At 47.9% G+C, this 15809-nt stretch overlaps 1 long non-coding RNA gene across 1 annotated transcript in view; it reads right to left on the reverse strand.

The window, feature by feature from the left end:
• Positions 1 to 1056: 1056 nt before the first annotated feature.
• LOC134944829 (uncharacterized) overlaps positions 1057 to 15809 on the reverse strand; it is a 58385-nt gene continuing 43632 nt past the window's right edge. Inside the window, exons 4-6 of the long non-coding RNA XR_010181962.1 lie at positions 8370 to 8438; positions 8082 to 8294; positions 1057 to 1742 (exon numbers count right to left, since the gene is read on the reverse strand). This is a non-coding gene — a long non-coding RNA (uncharacterized LOC134944829). The remainder of the gene's footprint in view (positions 1743 to 8081; positions 8295 to 8369; positions 8439 to 15809) is intronic.

The raw sequence follows: 15809 nt of genomic DNA on the forward strand, positions 1-15809 counted from the left end.
AACACAGTATTGTATTTATTACAGGTCATGACACTCACCTTATATTTTGTAATGTCCACTCAGGTTTTGGATGTCTTGGATACCCACATAGATGCCTCTATCTGCTTCCCTACCCAGGAGTCGCAGTGGCATGCAGTCAGGGTAGCTTTCTATGAGCTTGCTGGCATGCCCAATGTGCTGGGTGCCATAGATTGCACACACGTTGAGCTGAGACCACCTAGGGGCAGGCAATATATTTATACCAATAGACATCTGGGCCAATCCACTAATGTCCAGGTGGTTTGTGATGCAAATCTAAAAATTATGAGTGTTGTTGCGGGTTACCCTGGCGGCTGCCATGACTCCTTCATCCTCAGTCAGTCATCCCTCTTTGATAAGTTTGATGCCGGACAAATGCCTGATGGCTGGCAGCTGGGTATGTTCCAAGTGTGTTGTGCGTATGTGTGGTAACTTCAACCTTGTCATTATGTTTTTGTTTGTTTTTCCATAAACCACATGTCCTAATGTTGCCTATATCTGTCTTTCACGTGATGGTGGTTATGGATGCTACTCTTGGCTCCTTACTCCATTGTCCCAACCTGATTCTCCTGCTGAACACAATTATAATAATGCACATAAGTCCACGCGGAATGTGATAGAAAGATGTTTTGGGGTGCTGAAATCTAGGTTTCGGTGTCTGGATAAGTCTGCAGGGCTTTTGTTGTATAGTCCCTCAAAGGTGACTAGGATTGTGTTCTGCTGCTGTTTTCTTCATAACATGTGTTTGCGCCAACATCTGCCACATGTTGGTGATGAAGAAAACAGTCAGCAAGTAGGTGAGTTAGAAACATCTGGCACAGTGTGAGTACAGATGTAGGGAGGCAGGTAAGGCAAGAAGTGATTCTGCGTTATTTTACCGGTAAGTATTATTTATTCATAATTAACCTTGCCTAACACCAATTATAAAATGTTTGATAGGTCTGAATTCTGTTTGTGTTGCATTATTGTTTGTTATTTCTCATGTTGTTTACAGTTAGGCAATAAAATGTATAACTTACACTGTCACTCATTAACAAATGAAACATTACACATATTGCGTATGATTAATTTATTACCTTAAACTCAGGCATTTTGAGGGAATCAATTAGATAATTAGTAATTTTCTAATAACATACTGTAGTTGTTGCTGCAGCCTTGATCATTTCTTTGTTTTTTGTTTGCTGGGTGCAGAGGATTGGGATGGTTCATTGGTCCTGGTTCTGCTGGATCGTCTAACTGGGGAGGTAACTGGGGTCTGGCTTGGTGTGGTTGTTCCTGAGCTTGAGATTAGTTGGTGGAATGCCAACACATTTAGGCTTTGGCTCAGGTTGTTGAGGCTTGCTGTGAGTTGTGTAGTTGCGGCAGTGTTGTTGGCAATGATTCGGGAGAGGCTTTCGTTTATTAATTGGTTATGTTGTATAATTTGTATGAGAGCTTGTTGCTGCCGCTGTTGGTCATCCATGATTCTTTGTAAATTTGCGTGCATTTGGCTGTTGTCTGCCCTCATCTGCTCCATAGAATTTGCTACTCTGCCAACTTGAACTATCAATCTGCCTGAGTTCCGACTGAGTCTAGGCAGATGATGGGGCAGACTGGCAAGGTATTGGCTGTGGGTGTTCAGACAGGTATAGTGTTGCGCCTGTTGTGTGGCCCAACTGGACCAAAACTCTGGGCCCATTTGTGGCTGGGGTGGTGTTGGGTATCCTCGGGCATGATGGGTGGTTCTGTATGGGGTTGAAGACAGCCACTATTTAGTCAATATTTAGCATTGGTTTTTTTATAGCTTTACGTCAACATGCATTACTTCTTAATATTCATGTTGTAAATGATAAATAGATTGTGGGCTAAACTTAACATTTTAGGTCACCTTTTTGTAGAAATATGTGGCTTCTTACTAGTGATGAGCGGGTTTGGTTCCTCGGAAACCGAACCCCCTCGAACTTCACCCATTTTACACGGGTCCGAGGCATACTCGGATTCTCCCGTATGGCTCGGTTAATCCGAGCGCGCCCGAACGTCATCATCCCGCTGTCGGATTCTCGCGAGATTCGGATTCTATATAAGCAGCTGCGCGTCGCCGCCATTTTCACTCGTGCATTGGAAATGTTAGGGAGAGGACGTGGCTGGCGTCCTCTCCGTTTATTCATTGTTGATGCAAATATTTGTGCTTGCTTATATCTTAATTGTGGGGACTGGGGAGCAGCTGTATTATTAATATAAGAGGAGTACAGTGCAGAGTTTTGCTGATCAGTGACCACCAGTTTTATCCGTTCTCTGCCTGAAAAAAACGCTCCTTATCCGTTATCTGTGCTCAGTGTGCTGCATATATCTGTGCTCACACTGCTTAATTGTGGGGACTGGGGAGCAGCAGTATTATATAGGAGGAGTACAGTGCAGAGTTTTGCTGACAGTGACCACCAGTATACGTTGTCTGCCTGAAAAACACTCCATATCTGTGCTCAGTGTGCTACATATATCTGTGCTCACACTGCTTAATTGTGGGGACTGGGGAGCAGCAGTATTATATAGGAGGAGTACAGTGCAGAGTTTTGCTGACAGTGACCACCAGTATACGTTGTCTGCCTGAAAAACACTCCATATCTGTGCTCAGTGTGCTGCATATATCTGTGCTCACACTGCTTTATTGTGGGGACTGGGGACCACCAGTATATTATATAGGAGGAGTACAGTGCAGAGTTTTGCTGACCAGTGACCACCAGTATACGTTGTCTGTCTGAAAAACACTCCATATCTGTGCTGCATTGTAGTATATAGTAGGAGTACAGTGCATAATTTTGCTGACCACCAGTATATAATATATAGGAGTACGGTACAGTAGGCCACTGCTGTACCTACCTCTGTGTCGTCAAGTATACTATCCATCCACACCTGTGGTGCATTTCAGTTTTGCACAGTTTGCTGACCACCAGTATATAATATATAGCATTACGGTACAGTAGGCCACTGCTGTACCTACCTCTGTGTCGTCAAGTATACTATCCATCCATACCTGTGGTGCATTTCAGTTTTGTACAGTTTGCTGACCACCAGTATAAAATATATAGCATTACGGTACAGTAGGCCACTGCTGTACCTACCTCTGTGTCGTCAAGTATACTATCCATCCATACCTGTGGTGCATTTCAGTTTTGCACAGTTTGCTGACTACCAGTATATAATATATAGCATTACGGTACAGTAGGCTACTGCTGTACCTACCTCTGTGTCGTCAAGTATACTATCCATCCATACCTGTGGTGCATTTCAGTTTTGCACAGTTTGCTGACCACCAGTATATAATATATAGCATTACGGTACAGTAAGCCACTGCTGTACCTACCTCTGTGTCGTCAAGTATACTATCCATCCATACCTGTGGTGCATTTCAGTTGTGCGCAGTATATATAGTAGTAGGCCATTGCTATTGATACTGGCATATAATTCCACACATTAAAAAATGGAGAACAAAAATGTGGAGGTTAAAATAGGGAAAGATCAAGATCCACTTCCACCTCGTACTGAAGCTGCTGCCACTAGTCATGGCCGAGACGATGAAATGCCATCAACGTCGTCTGCCAAGGCCGATGCCCAATGTCATAGTAGAGAGCATGTAAAATCCAAAAAACAAAAGTTCAGTAAAATGACCCAAAAATCAAAATTGAAAGCGTCTGATGAGAAGCGTAAACTTGCCAATATGCCATTTACGACACGGAGTGGCAAGGAACGGCTGAGGCCCTGGCCTATGTTCATGGCTAGTGGTTCAGCTTCACATGAGGATGGAAGCACTCATCCTCTCGCTAGAAAAATGAGAATACTTAAGCTGGCAAAAGCACAGCAAAGAACTGTGCGTTCTTCTAAATCACAAATCCCCAAGGAGAGTCCAATTGTGTCGGTTGCGATGCCTGACCTTCCCAACACTGGACAGGAAGAGCTTGCGTCTTCCACCATTTGCACGCCCCCTGCAAGTGCTGGAAGGAGCACCCGCAGTCCAGTTCCTGATAGTCAAATTGAAGATGTCACTGTTGAAGTACACCAGGATGAGGATATGGGTGTTGCTGGTGCTGGGGAGGAAATTGACAAGGAGGATTCTGATGGTGAGGTGGTTTGTTTAAGTCAGGCACCCGGGGAGACACCTGTTGTCCATGGGACGAATATGGCCATTGACATGCCTGGTCAAAATACAAAAAAAAAATCACCTCTTCGGTGTGGAATTATTTCAACACAAATGCGGACAACAGGTGTCAAGCCGTGTGTTGCCTTTGTCAAGCTGTAATAAGTAGGGGTACGGACGTTAACCACCTAGGAACATCCTCCCTTATACGTCACCTGGACCGCATTCATCAGAAGTCAGTGACAAGTTCAAAAACTTTGGGTGACAGCGGAAGCAGTCCACTGACAACTAAATCCCTTCCTCTTGTAACCAAGCTCCTGCAAACCACACCACCAACTCCCTCAGTGTCAATTTCCTCCTTACACAGGAAAGCCAATAGTCCTGCAGGCCATGTCACTGGCAAGTCTGACGAGTCCTCTCCTGCCTGGGATTCCTCTGATGCATCCTTGAGTGTAACGCCTACTGCTGCTGGCGCTGCTGTTGTTGCTGCTGGCGCTGCTGTTGTTGCTGCTGGGAGTCGATCGTCATCCCAGAGGGGAAGTCGGAAGACCACTTGTACTACTTCCAGTAAGCAATTGACTGTCCAACAGTCCTTTGCGAGGAAGATGAAATATCACAGCAGTCATCCTGCTGCAAAGCGGATAACTCAGGCCTTGGCAGCCTGGGCGGTGATAAACGTGGTTCCGGTATCCACCGTTAATTCAGAGGCAACTAGAGACTTGATTGAGGTACTGTGTCCCCGGTACTAAATACAATCTAGGTTCCATTTCTCTAGGCAGGCGATACCGAAAATGTACACAGACCTCAGAAAAAGAGTCACCAGTGTCCTAAAAAATGCAGTTGTACCCAATGTCCACTTAACCACGGACATGTGGACAAGTGGAGCAGGGCAGACTCAGGACTATATGACTGTGACAGCCCACTGGGTAGATGTATTGCCTCCCGCAGCAAGAACAGTAGCAGCGGCACCATTAGCAGCATCTCGCAAACGCCAACTCATTCCTAGGCAGGCTATGCTTTGTATCACCGCTTTCCAGAAGAGGCACACAGCTGACAACCTCTTACGGAAACTGAGGAACATCATCGCAGAATGGCATACCCCAATTGGACTCTCCTGGGGATTTGTGACATCGGACAATGCCAGCAATATTGTGCGTGCATTACATCTGGGCAAATTCCAGCACGTCCCATGTTTTGCACATACATTGAATTTGGTGGTGCAGAATTATTTCAAAAACGTCAGGGGCGTGCAAGAGATGCTGTCGGTGGCCCGAAGAATTGCGGCCACTTCCTGCCCTGCCATCATCTGAAGCAAGAGGTGGTAACGAGGTGGAATTCAACCCTCTATATGCTTCAGAGGATGGAGGAGCAGCAAAAGGCCATTCAAGCCTATACATCTGCCCACGATATAGGCAAAGGAGGGGGAATGCACCTGAATCAAGTGCAGTGGAGAATGATTTCAACGTTGTGCAAGGTTCTGCAACCCTTTGAACTTGCCACACGTGAAGTCAGTTCAGACACTGCCTGCCTGAGTCAGGTCATACCCCTCATCAGGCTTTTGCAGAAGAAGCTGGAGACATTGAAGGAGGAGCTAAAACAGAGCGATTCCGCTAGGCATGTGGGACTTGTGGATGGAGCCCTTAATTCGCTTAACCAGGATTCACGGGTGGTCAATCTGTTGAAATTAGAGCACTACATTTTGGCCACCGTGCTCGATCCTAGATTTAAAACCTACGTTGTATCTCTCTTTCCGGCAGACACAAGTCTGCAGAGGTTCAAAGACCTGCTGGTGAGAAAATTGTCAAGTCAAGCGGAACGTGACCCGTCAACATCTCCTCCTTCACATTCTCCCGCAACTGGGGGTGCGAGGAAAAGGCTAAGAATTCCGAGCCCACCCGCTGGCGGTGATGCAGGGCAGTCTGGAGCGAGTGCTGACATCTGGTCCGGACTGAAGGACCTGCCGACAATTACTGACATGTCGTCTACTGTCACTGCATATGATTCTCTCACCATTGAAAGAATGGTGGAGGATTATATGAGTGACCGCATCCAAGTAGGCACGTGTACTGGCAGGAAAAAGAGGCAATTTGGAGGCCCTTGCACAAACTGGCTTTATTCTACTTAAATTGCCCTCCCTCCAGTGTGTACTCCGAAAGAGTGTTTAGTGCAGCCGCTCACCTTGTCAGCAATCGGCGTACGAGGTTACTTCCAGAAAATGTGGAGAAGATGATGTTCATCAAAATTAATTATAATCAATTCCTCCGTGGAGACATTCACCAGCAGCAACTGCCTCCAGAAAGTACACAGGGACCTGAGATGGTGGATTCCAGTGGGGACGAATTAATAATCTGTGAGGAGGGTGATGTACACAGTGAAAGGGGTGAGGAATCGGAGGATGATGATGAGGTGGACATCTTGCCTCTGTAGAGCCAGTTTGTGCAAGGAGAGATTGATTGCTTCTTTTTTTGGTGGGGGCCCAAACCAACCAGTCATTTCAGTCACAGTCGTGTGGCAGACCCTGTCGCTGAAATGATGTGTTTGTTAAAGTGTGCATGTCCTATTTATACAACATAAGGGTGGGTGGGAGGGCCCAAGGACAATTCCATCTTGCACCTCTTTTTTCTTTCATTTTTCTTTGCATCATGTGCTGTTTGGGGACAATTTTTTTGAAGTGCCATCCTGCCTGACACTGCAGTGCCACTCCTAGATGGGCCAGGTGTTTGTGTCGGCCACTTGTGTCGCTTAGCTCAGTCACACAGCGACCTTGGTGCGCCTCTTTTTTTCTTTGCATCATGTGCTGTTTGGGGACTATTTTTTTGAAGTGCCATCCTGCCTGACACTGCAGTGCCACTCCTAGATAGGCCAGGTGTTTGTGTCGGCCACTTGGGTCGCTTAGCTTAGCCATCCAGCGACCTCGGTGCAAATTTTAAGACTAAAAATAATATTGTGAGGTGTGAGGTGTTCAGAATAGACTGAAAATTAGTGTAAATTATGGTTATTGAGGTTACTAATACTATGGGATCAAAATGACCCCCAAATTCTATGATTTGAGCTGTTTTTGAGGGTTTTTTGTAAAAAAACACCCGAATCCAAAACACACCCGAATCCGACAAAAAATTTTCAGGGAGATTTTGCCAAAACGCGTCCGCATCCAAAACACGGCCGCGGAACCGAATCCAAAACCAAAACACAAAACCCGAAAAATGTCCTGTGCACATCACTACTTCTTACGTTCCCTACTCAGTTCAAAAATGTTTCAGGGAATTGTTGGACTCTGAGCCATAATTAATGTGCTAACACGAAGAACTCTAACAAATACAAATTACTACATTTACATATTGTGTATGAAGCTTACTTTTATAAAACACACACAATACATTAAATGTGTTGAGCAATACACTCATACATTGTTCAAGGCAGTCAGTGGTCTGGCCAAAACTTGATTAAATATAGTGCAAATAAATGTAATAAAAAATATGGAAGAAAATGTCTTAAGGTGGGCGATGTTTAGAACTGGTGATGTTGGCCATGCAAAACAATCGGATTAGACTTAACATGTATGTAGCTGTTTCTAGCAAAATAAAAAAAAACAAATAATTGGTTGCTATGGCCAACATCACATCTGAAAAAAAAAAATCTTACTAACGTTACCCCCATGTGCTTGCTGTTGGGGATTATTACAAGGATGAGTGTTTTTTTAACACTTTTTTTTGGCTGTGCACAAACACTGGGGCAGATGTATTAACCTGGAGAAGGCATAAAGAAGTGATAAACCAGTGATATGTGCAAGGTGATAAAGGCACCAGCCAATCAGCTCCAATATGTAAATTAACAGTTAGGATCTGATTGGCTGCTGCCTTTATCACCTTGCACATATCACTGGTTTATCACTTCCTTATGCCTTCTCCACTGGTTTTTAAAGATTTTACAATTAATTGTTATGTTTACTCACCAGACAGCTGAGGGGATTGTGGTTCCTCGCTTTGTGGACTGGCCAAAATGGCTTGTGGTGGCTGGGACGACACTGTAGAGATGCGCCGTTGTGGTGGTGAGGATGCGGGTGGATATTCCGCCTCAACACGGCGTCTCTTGGTACCCATCTTATGGAGACTATCCGAGCCCTGTGATGGTCGTCTTAGTGGAGGGGTGTTTGATGAAGAAGGACCTATGTGATAAGATAAACATTAACATTCTGCATTTCTATGTGTTTTCAGAATATGTGTATACACTAAATTCTTACCTGCATCACCAGCATCTGCATCTCTTGGCAGTGTGGGTTGTGGCCTGTCTGTGCTGTGTCTCTTTCGTACTGTAGAAATATGAGCATAATATTATATTTATATGTTTATGCAAAATCCTTATTGTGATGTAAACATATGAGGAACCTGATGAGAAGTAAACAAAACTATGCTTATGCTTTTCTGCCTGACTTCATTGGGTGTGTATACTTAAATTATGAAACAATTACACCAACCAATCCATACCCAAAGGTGCAGAATTCACAATATTATACTACTAAAAACCCAACCGTAGTAGCTTAACACAACCAGAATATTGCTCTGTATTTAACATTTGTTTGCTGCTAACAACCAAACACTACCACCAAATATATGCGCCAAATTGTAAGCATCAAATTAAAATCTGCATGAAAAATCACATCAACCACACAAAGGACAACCCAGAACAACACACAATAACCATAAGTCCATTAAAAAAAAATTAACACACATTACGCAAAACACATGACTCACACTTCATTTAAAGACACCCACAACAATTTACTTTTTTTTAAAAAAAACAGAAAAAGGCCAAGGTCACCTGCTAATTGACAATACAAAGGACAAAAACATAACTATTTGTGAATAAAACTACATCACCAACACATTAGAAGAATTAATCAACTTACAATCACAATTAGCTAGAAGACATTTCAGACAACTAAGGACAAAGCACAGATGTTTTAAATATAAATTATAAAAAAAAATACAACTCACCATCCTGCATTGGGCGATCCGAATCCTGGACATGAGTCGCACCAACCACTTCTGGCGGAATAAGAGTACGCACAGGCTCCTCCCAATCCCGATATGACGCTCGGAAGCAGTGACGTGCGGTGAGGTAAATGCCTGGGGAGGCACTGGCTAAACTCGCTAACTGCACAGCGGGAACTCCTCAGCTACTAGTCACACTCCCCATAACCAGCACCGCTAGTCCTACAGCATACCTACGGACTGTCCCGATTTTGGCGGGACAGTCCCGTTTTTCACAGTCTGTCCCGCTGTCCCACCCGCGGGTTGCAGTGTCCTGTGGGGGGGGGGCGCAGTTGGGAGATCCCCCCGTCACCCGCTGCTCTGAGCAGAGCACCCGCGGGTTGCAGTGTCCTGTGGTGGGGGGGGGGGGGCAGTTGGGAGATCCCCCTGTCACCCGCTGCTCTGAGCAGAGCAGTGGTGAATAGATGCTGTCCGCATGTGCACAGCGTCAGTAGCGGCTCTTGCCACGGGCAAGCAGGCTTTTTGCCCGGGGAGCTGCTACTCTGAGGGCGCCGCCGCCAAGACAGGAGCCGCTACTGATCCACCCTCCCTCCCCGCTCCCCGGCTGCAGCGAGCGCCGTGTGCGCCCGCTGCAGCTGGCGTCGCTCACTGACGCCAGAGGTCAAAATTGACCCCTAGTGTCAGTGCGGCGCTGCTATGGGAGAGATGTCATGACATCTCTCCCACAGGGAAGAGCCGGCGCCCGGAGACAGCAGCGGCAGCAGCGGTCCAGAAGTAGGAGCGAGGCTCGTAAGTATTGTTGGTTTTTTTAGGGTTTCAAAGTGGCGCTACTACAAGGGGCACATGCTGGGGGCACTGCTACAGGGGGAACAGCTACTGGGGGCACAGCTACAGGGGGCACAACTACTAAGGGCACAACTACAAGGGGCACTGCTACAGGGGGAACAGCTACTGGGGGCAAATTAACTGGGGGCACAGCTGCTGGGGATACAACTACAGGGGGCAAATCTACTGGGGGCAAATCAACTGGGGGGCACAACTACTTGGGGCAAATCTGGGGGCACAGCTACTGGGGGCATAACTGTGGCCACGACTCTCCCCTATGAAGCCATGCCCCTATTTTTCGTGAACTGTTTTGCCGGGGGGGGCGCCACTGGAATCCTGGCAGCGGAATGCCATGCGAGTGGCGTTCGAGAGCAACAATCCCCTTGTGGGCTCGCTCGACATGCTGCGGGCTCAATGGTGACCTGCGGTAGCCACAGTTTCTGTTCCCACTCTATGGATGTTGTGGACACCCACGAGTGGAAATAGTCCCTGTTGGTCAGCATGCCGACCGTCGGGATTGTGAGGGGGCGGGATGTAGGGGGAGATCCCCCCGAAATGTAGGGGGAAGGTGGACTCCTGACCGCTAGTCATATAACTACCCCTCCCCCCCTCAGTGCCATAACTAGACATTTTAGCACTGTGTGCAAGAAACGGCATCGGACCCCCCTTAACGCAAACCGGCGGCAGTGCGCGTCGTAGGCGCGCGCAAAAAATAATGGGGCTTGGCTTCACGGGAAAGGGGTGTGGCCACAAAATAATACCAATTCATATAATGGTGCACAGTAGTCTCCATTATTCAGATTACACAGCACAGTAGCGCCACTACACCAGGTAGAGCCCCTTTTACACCTTACGGCAGACAACGTCCCCTTTTTACACATTACGGCAGACAGCGCCCTCTTTTTACACATTACGGCAGACAGCGTCCCCTTTTTTACATATTACGGCAGAGTCTCCTTTTTACACATTACGGCAGACAGCGTCCCTTTTTACACATTACGGCAGACAGCGTCCCCTTTTTTACACATTACGGCAGACAGCGTCCCCTTTTTTACACATTACGGCAGACAGCGTCCTCTTTTTTTACACATTACGGCAGACAGCGTCCCCTTTTTTACACATTACGGCAGACAGCGTCCCCATTTTTACACATTACGGCAGACAGTGTCCCCTTTTTACACATTACGGCAGACAGCGTCCCCCTATTTTATACATTACGGCATACAGCGTCCCCCTTTTTTTACACATTATGGCAGACAGCGTCCCTTTTTTACACATTACGGCTGACAGAGTCTCCTTTTTACACATTACGGCAGACAGCGTACCCCTTTTACACGTTACGGCAGAGAGCGTCCCCTTTTTTATACATTACGGCAGAGAGCGTCCCCTTTTTTACACATTACGGTAAGAGAGCGTCCCCCTTTTAAACATTACGGCAGACAGAGTTCACCTTTTACACATTATGGCAGGCAGAGTCCCCCTTACACCCCCCCCCCATCTACCCTAAGGGTGTAGTGTAGTGTAGTGAAGTGTACTGTGGTGTAGTGTAGTGTACTGTAGTGAAGTGTAGTGTAATATAGTGTAGTATAGTGTAGTGTAGTGTAGTGTAGTATACTGTAGTGTAGTCACTTACGTGCTGTTGCGGGCGGCTTCACTGGGACACGGGCGGGCGGGTGGCCGCTTCGGCAGCAGGAGTCTTGTGGGTGGCAGCGGCTTCCGAATTGCAGGGGAGGGGGGCCGGGCTGCCGCTGGCCCATTGAGAAGCCTGCCTGTCACACAGACGCTGCAGCGGCTTGAAAACTTCCTCTGAACTTGAAGCCACCCGCCCGCCTGTGTCCAGCTTCAGCTGGACACAGGCAGGCGGGCGAGCGGCGGTGGTTTCAAGTTCAGAGGAAGTTGCGGAACACAGGTGGGTGGGTGGCGGCGGCTTCAGCGGGACACAGATGTGTCCAGGCAGGCGGCCGGTGGCTTCAGAGGAACACGGGCGAGTGGTGCGGCCTCAGCGGGACACAGGCGGCGCCGCCTTCAGCAGTCTGGGCTCGGAGCTAGTAGGTGTGATGCCCGATGGTGCGCCCTCAGTGCATTTGCACAGTGGGCAAGGCACTATCGCCACACACGTACTTACAGCTCTGCCCCCCCTCCCCACCGTAGAGAGGGACAGGGGACATGGCCAGCAGCTCTCTGAGCGCTGTTCATACCCCCATAATCACAAAAATGGAGGCGTGGCTTGCAATCACGGCACTTGCCGCGAGGCCACGCCCCCCTCGTCGACAGGCCACGCCCCCTAAAATTGGGCCCTAGAAGAAATGGGAGATATGCTACATAAAATGAGGCCTTGCACTCACCTGGCAGCAGTACACTTCAGTATGTCCACATCCAGAGCCAGGAGATTCACCACTCTGCACTTCCTAGTTCCCTTCATCTCCCCACTGAGCGCCCAGCACCACGATCACGCTGCTGCCCACAAGCAGAGGGACACCAGCAGCTGCAGGGAGCTGTCAGTGGCCGGAGAGGGGGGTTAGGGGACTCAAGCTGCTGCAGGTCCTGCTGAATTGGAGGAGGTGAGGAGCTGCAGAAGCTCCGTGGCTGGTGAGTGACTGTCACGCTCCCTCCTGAAAGGAATGCTGTCTATGGTACTTAAAATGTGGCCGCCCTGGGGGAATGGATTCTGACACCCTGCCCACCCGGCTCAGCCCACCCATGCCACTGTCCAATCACGTCTGCCTCATTGACAGGGGTGTGCCTTGATGTGAGCTGAAGGCACAGCCCCGTGTCAATGAGGCAGACGTTCTAGTGCGGCTTTTCATTCATTTTTCAATGGGCTTTTCCAGCCCGCAGCTTGGCCCCGCCCCCTTCCGCCCCCCACTTCAGCCACTTTATTATTGTCAGTGGGAGACAGCGCTCTCGCTCGCTGCCTCCCACATAGCTTTGGCTACATTTTCATACTGAAAATTATTAGAATAATACAAAGTAGGATCTTTGTATTATATTAATCATTAGGACAGGGGAGGCACTGCCTCCCCTGCCTCCCCTGACTGCACGTCCCTGCTCGGAAGGGGTGTCCACCCCGTTTGGCGGGCTGATTTAGCCTCCTTAGACATCTTAGCCTTGACACGCCGCTTGATGTCGTAGAATCGCTTACGACACATGTCCTCGGTCTTCCTCACCACACCCTCACTATTAACTGCCGCAACTACCTTCCCCCACAGAACACTCTTCCTGCGTGAAGAAACCTTGGCAGCATCAGGCCCAAACAGCTGACGATGATGTGTCATCAGCTCCCGCACCAATGCCATATTCTCTGCGTAGCTGAATTTGACATTGCGGCCCGTCTTTGTAGTGGTGCGTGGCTGCGGAGCCACAGCACCATCACTGTCACTATCACTCGAGGCCGCAGCAGCAACCTCCCCCTCCTCCTCACTAACCTCCTCCACCTCACTCACCTCCTCCCTCTCTCACCTCCTCCACCACACTCACCTCCTCCACCTCCTCCCTCTCACTCACCTCTGACTGGGACATATTCAGGACAAACAACAAATAATACTGAGAAAAAAAAAACACTAAACACACTCCTCCACTACCACTACACACCAAACACACACACACACACACACACACACACACACACACACACACACACACACACACAAACAATGACAATAGACTTTAAAAAAAAAAAAAAAAAGACAAAAAACTAGACAGACTTTTAAATAACTACACAACAAGTATGACAAGACTACTTACACACACAGTACAGCACTCAACAATCGCAACCGCCAAAAACTCCTATCAATTCTCCAACTCCAAACACAACTTCCTCTCACCTCTCCACTAGCTAAACCCACGAGGTTCGGACGGTTTGGGCCGGTTTTATAGTAATGAGCACAGACACTCCTCCATCACGAATCAAACCAATCACGGACGAGTGACAAAAACTAAACTTAGAAAAAAAACGCGGCCGGGAACGGGAAAACACTGCCGTAACCGAAAAATGACGCAGTCGAAAAAAAACCTGACAACACGGCCGCAAATCCACAAAATCGGCCGCATTCTACCTTGGAAAAGCACGAATGACATCGATATCGAAAAATGGAAATAATCAAAACACGACAGCATAGTAAATGAGGCGTAATAAATTCAAAAAGTTGCAAATTCACAGATTCGATGTCATTCGTGTTTAATCTCCCACCAAATCGGGACTAATACGAATTTTAGTAAATATACCCCCAAGAGTCAAATATACCCCCAATCCAGTGGCCACCAATGTTCGGAGGTATGCAACGGTGGTGTCCGTTGACTATGCATGCTCGACCAGACGTCACACGTGTGCATGCCAATCATTCTTGCAGTGCACTGGCTGTGGAGGGATCTGCTTTGATCCCTCTATGCAACCCTAGACCTCCTAGTCATAGAACGGGGCATCAGGAATCAACGTCATCTGAAGAGGGCTTTGATTCCCACAAGCAAACTTTCTCTTTTCGAAGTTTGCTGAACACTAGACAACACCATTGGGCCCATAATGATGAATGGGTCCATTCCAAAACATTTGGAAGGAACTAGCATTTCCACATTTTAATGGGCCCAGAGAGATAATGAATAGGCCCCCGTTGTTTCTCTGGTAGAACCCCCTGAAATTATAGACATGATGATACCAACATCAGTCAATGTTTTACGCAATAATCAAAGTTTATAATGTGAAGTTCATCCATTTATACTCTCACTTATAATTATTTTATAGTGGTCAAATATTTTTGCATTTGTTCTTTAAATAGTATTACGCCACTGCATGCACAGACATTACACACAGGTCACATCCCTGCTCCCATAGGAAGAAGAGAACTCCCTGTAAACAAAGATCTGCAGGCCCATCAAATAACCTCCATGAAGGCTGTAAGCAGGCAGCTCAGCGATGTGCAATGTTTCTATAACCACTTTATCAGCACTTGAATCACCATCTAGGGAAGTACACAGGATGGTTTACCTTCAGCTGTGAGAGGGGTATAATAGTAACCCCTCTTATCCTCTTTTAACCCTACAAACGGAGCAATGGAACTTTCTCTGTGGAATCCACTGGTTGCAGTCCCCAAACTAAGGGGTCTATTTACTAAGCCTTAGATGGAGATAAAGTCACTGGAGATAAAGGGGGTCACTCTGACGCGTTCGCTCGCTGCGTTTTAATGCAGCAGAGCGTCCAGGTCCCTGCTGCGCATGCGCCGGCACCGTTCTGCCAGACGGCCAAAGGCCATAGCAGGGATGCGATCGCCTCTGCTTGATTGACAGGCAGAGGCGATCGCTGGGCAAGAGGGGGCGGAACGGCGGCGTTTGGCCGCCGTTTCGTGGGTTTGGTCTGGCCAACGCAGGTGTGGCCGGACCAAACGGGGGGCGGGCCGCAGCGGCTGCATGACTTCACACGCAGCCGCTGTGGGCCAGGGAGTGGTGAGTGGCTCCCGGCCAGCCGCAGGAGCTGCGCTGGCCGGGAACACCTCTTGAAGTGCAAAGGCATCGCCGCTGTGCGATGCCTTTGCACTTCTGCGAGGGGGGGCCGGACTGACATGCGGGGCGGGCTAGCCCTGTGCTGGGGGTCCCCCTGCATGTCAGGGAAGAAGATCGCAGCTGTGCTAAATTTAGCACAGCTACGATCAACTCTTAATGACCCCCAAAGTTCCAGCCAATCGGCTCCTAACTACCATGCCACAGACTGTGTTTGAAAAATGACAGGAGCCCATTGGCTGGTACTTTATCTCCATCCAAGGCTTAGTAAATAGACCCCTTAATTCCATAGGCAGAAGCTACCTATAGAGAAAGATGATAAAAAATAAGTAGTCAATATACAGTCCAAGATCAAGCAAGCGGAAATGCATCAT

This window comes from Pseudophryne corroboree, chromosome 7 (assembly GCF_028390025.1).
Source record: "Pseudophryne corroboree isolate aPseCor3 chromosome 7, aPseCor3.hap2, whole genome shotgun sequence".
NCBI lineage: Eukaryota > Metazoa > Chordata > Amphibia > Anura > Myobatrachidae > Pseudophryne > Pseudophryne corroboree.